The 4,435-nt window shown below is 44.2% G+C and overlaps 1 long non-coding RNA gene across 1 annotated transcript; it reads left to right on the top strand.

The window, feature by feature from the left end:
* The first annotated feature begins 363 nt into the window (after window positions 1-363).
* LOC120862193 lies at window positions 364-1,984 on the top strand. Its single transcript, XR_005720713.1, has 2 exons — window positions 364-446; window positions 733-1,984. It is a non-coding gene; the product is annotated as an uncharacterized LOC120862193 (long non-coding RNA).
* Window positions 1,985-4,435: the final 2,451 nt, after the last annotated feature.

Raw genomic sequence — 4,435 nt, 5'->3', positions numbered from 1 at the left:
ATGCTGGGAAAGATTGAAGGTGGGAGGAAAAGGGAATGAGAGAGGATGAAATGGTTGGATGGCATCACTAACTCAGTGGACATGAGTTTGAGGAAGCTCCGGGAGTTAGTGATGGACAGGGAAGCCTGGCGTGCTGCAGTCCACGGGGTTGCAAAGAATCACACATGACTGAGCAACTGAACTGAACCGCTACATACTGGACTGACCCAGAGGATGTCTTAGAATATGCGCCGACCATGATTGTAAGGGCTGTGCAGGGTATGTAGGGAGGTGAGGTGTATGGTCAGGCCCTTCAAGATAACTTCTCTTGCTCTTTCTACATCTCCTCCTAGACAGGTCCCTGCAGACCTACACTCCACTCACAGGAATGTGCTTGCCCTTGCCCCCCCTAGTGGCTGTTCTAATACTTAGGCCAAAAGGGCTCCTCATCTGCTAGTTCCTAAAAGGTAAATTTCTCTGGAAGGAATGATGCTGAAGCTGACACTCCAGTACTTTGGCCACCTCATGCGAAAAGCTGACTCATTGGAAAAGACTCTGATGCTGGGAGGGATTGGGGGCAGGAGGAGAAGGGGACGACAGAGGATGAGATGGCTGGATGGCATCACCAACTCGATGGACGTTGAGTTTGAGTGAACTCCGGGAGTTGGTGATGGACAGGGAGGCCTGGCGTGCTGCGATTCATGGGGTCGCAAAGAGTTGGACACAACTGAGCAAATGAACTGAACGGAAAAGGTAAATATTAGCCCTTGTGATGGCGGGTAACTTGAGTTTAAAGGAAGAGCCCCATGCTGCTGGTTTCCTTAGTAACTGATGAGCCAAATCTGATGGAAATTCTCAGAATAATAGTTATCTTCCTCCCTCAAATAGGTGAAATTGCCTGCATTCCACTGGGTGTTGCTGCAGTATTTTGCTTAAGATTTCCTTTCCATTTAGTCATTGATTATTCTGTGTTTGTGCACATAAAAGAATTGGTAGCCAGTAAGAACTGAACACGATAGAAGCGACTGAACATGAAGGAGGTACAATGGAACAGAAGCATTCTCACATTTAAAGAGTGAAGTAGATTCAATCTGGTGAGAAATGGCAAGGTTTCCAAGGCACCTGTGGGATGGCAATTAGCACTGTTGGTATCCTTGGAAGATTAAATGTCAGTCTTTTGCCCTGTGGTTTTGCAACTTTTGCTCTTTGGAGTGGAGACTATGAAATCTTTTTTTATATTATTTCAAGGGTCTTGGGTAAAGATGTGTTCACAATGCTGAATGTTTAGTATACAGTCTAACTACACTATGGCTATGAGAATGTTAAGGACACATCTAAACCTTTTTTCTTAACCTATTAGTTGAAGGAAATAGAGCTTTTCTCAAATTCTTCAGATATTTTCTGGCATAGTTAAAAATGTTACTTATATGCATAAAATAGAAGAGGCCATGTTCCACCCTTACCACCCACCCCCTGCCGCCAGAAAATATTAGCACCAAATTTCTTCTCTCTGACCACTCAGGGAACAGATGGGGCTGGAAGACTGCTAGTTCTGAACGCTCTCCTTTCCTGGTGGTGTAATGAAGCCAGCAGCTACAGACCCCCAGAAACAGCTCTATAGTTAAACCAAGTCAGGGTTTCTTTTTTTTTTTTTTTTTTTTTCAGTGAGAGACATCTCCGTGAAGAAACATGAGGTGGCTCAGGAGGAAGAAGTGGGAAGGGGATCTGTCCAGGGTTAGAGCTTGGATGACATGATTCTAAGAAGTCAGGGAGGAGGGTGACAGTTCAGGGTTAAAATGTTTGAGCTCACATGAGCTATTTTTCTGGAGGTCCTAGGAACACAGTGGAGCTTGGGTAGTCCTTGCTGCTTTCTTATGGTCACTTCAACGCTGAGAGGGTTGTGTTGTTTGCCACATGTCTTTAGGAATGTTTAGGAAGATCACCTTTTGTCCCCCGATGGAAGGGGATTAAAGAGGATCCTGTTTCTGTTTTTCCCTGGAAAATATAATGGATAGATAAGGAAGAGAGTGTATGAAAACCCACTCACTATATGAAGCTTTACATCTGGTTTGGGAATCAGAATGTTTCTCTGTTGTATCAAAGTGGCTCAGATCCTTCAAGATGATTAGAGATGTATGAGACAAACAGATAATAAATCTATGATGTGAGAGAACAGTGTTTCTCAGCATTATATTCTTCGTATTAATAAAAGCAGTTTTTGTAAGTCAGCTTGAGTAGAAGAGAACTGTGGACAGTGTAGTAGAGATAAGGTCTAGAGTGTAGTCATTCCTCAGGGATGGACGAAGGCTACTACTAACAGTTAAATGGGAGTTGTGTGGAGATTTTTCTTTCGACCCTGCTCTTCTGAAAGACAGAAGTCGGATGGTGAAACAGTAAGATTGCTGTTGTTGTTTAGTCGCTAAGTCATGTCCAGCTCTTTTGTGACCCTGGGGACTACAGCTGGCCAGGCTCCTCTGCCTATGGGGTTTCCTAGGCAAAGAATACTGGAGTGGGTTGCCATTTCTTTCTCCAGGGGTCTTCCCAACCCAGGAATCGAACCTGCGTCTCTTACTTCACAGGCAGATTCTTTCTCGCTGAGCCACCAGGGAAGCCGACAGTAAAGGATGCTAGAGGAAAGCTAATCACTTTTGGCAGGGATGGTGCATTTTTCTTGTGCCTGATACCACCACCTTCTGCAGTCATCTGTACATCTCTCCAAACAGAATGGTTTTGGTCGAGCAATATCTGTGAAGTTTTAACTACCCCAAGGAACTGAGATTATGGACAGAAGAATGGTCAGTTTTACTGACTTTTAAAAAGAAAACATCCAGCTAGTGACTTGTTTGTAGTTCAAGACTGGTTAGTGCAGTAATGCTCTGGAGAAGGAAATAGCAAGCCACTCCAGTAATGCTGCTTGGGAAAACCCACGGACAGAGAAGCGTGCTGGGCTACAGTCCATGGGGGTCACAAGAGTCAGACATGACTTAGCAACTAAACAACAGTAAGATGATTCTAGCTCTGTCACTGTCCTGAACAAAGTCCCTTGCTGCTAACACCTCTGCACAGGACCAAGGCATCAGCAGACTTAGGTCATTCTCAAAGTTACAGTCCTGATTGCTGCTTAGGTCTTGATAGGGATTCTCTATGGTGTCCCAGTAGACACTCCACATAGGCAGGCTGTCTACTGGGAGCTCTGATCAGATGCAAGTGCCCAGGAGGATATGTAAAAACACATTTCTGGAACTCAGTTTGGGGGCCAAGAGAACACCTCTCAGCTCAGTCTATACATAAAGAAGCTGTTGCACATGGCTGGTAAGTGATTGTACTACGAGATAAGTGGTGAGGGTGAATAAGTGCAGATACCAATACCAGAGAAGTAAACTAAGTGGAAAATTTAAGTGGAATCCATAACCCACTCCCCTTACAGGTAAAGTAGGAAAAATTGAGGGCACAGGTTAGTTCACTAATGGAAAGTCAGCCTGGAAGGTCAGAAAGCCCTTTTTTCCCATTCTCCGAGTGTAAGTGATGCCTTTGAGTGTATCTGGGTACACAGCATACGTGGAAGGTTTGTGAACAGTGTTAGCAGAAGGATGGAGAGCTCAATAACCAAACACTCTGCCTAGTATGAAGAAATGAGTTTTATTGATCACTAATCCCTGTCTGGAATGTGTCGGCTTCTAAGTGATAAACTATCCTTCTCAAATAACATAAAAGTTCAGTCAGTAGAAATTAGACCTGTCCCTCACTTACACATAGAGTCTGCTGATAGGCTGTTGGGTGAAATAACACAAAGAATGAGAAATCTCTACCGCTATAGTCAGAGCCTTCTGGAAGATGGACTAGTAAAGAGCTAGAAATACTACATAAACTTAAAACTGAGAAGAGCCTATATATACAGTGGAACAACTGAGCTCAGGTAACAGACATTAACTGCCATCAGCAGCTTTATATTCATCTTGTTCTAATACTGTATTAAATAGAACAGGAGGACAAGCGTAAATCTAGAAAAGATCTATGGGCGTAAGTGCATTCTTGACAGCCTTCAGGAGGCACAATTAACAGGTCACCTGAGGGAGAGAATGCTCAATACAAGAACATTTTGCTCTGAGACAATGCTTTGGAGACAGATGAAATGGGTAGTTCCCTGTGTGTGTGCTAAGTCACTTCAGTCATTCAGTCATGTCTGACTCTGCAACCCCATGGACAGCAGCACGCCAGGCTTCCTTGTCCTCCACCAATTCTTGGAGCCTACTCAAACTCATGTCCATTGAGTCAGTGATACCATGCCAACCATCCTCTGTCGTCCCCCTTTTCCTCCCACCTTCAATCTTTCCCTACACCAGGGTCTTTTCCAATGAGTCAGTTCTTTGCATCAGGTGGCCAAAGTATTGGAGTTTCAGCTTCAGCATCAGTCCCTCCAATGACTATTCAGAACTGATTTCCTTTAGGATGGACT

Source organism: Oryx dammah, unplaced genomic scaffold (genome assembly GCF_014754425.2).
Source record: "Oryx dammah isolate SB20612 unplaced genomic scaffold, SCBI_Odam_1.1 HiC_scaffold_1, whole genome shotgun sequence".
NCBI lineage: Eukaryota > Metazoa > Chordata > Mammalia > Artiodactyla > Bovidae > Oryx > Oryx dammah.
Note: the sequence above shows the minus strand (reverse complement) of the source record. Positions and strands in the feature narration are given on the sequence as shown.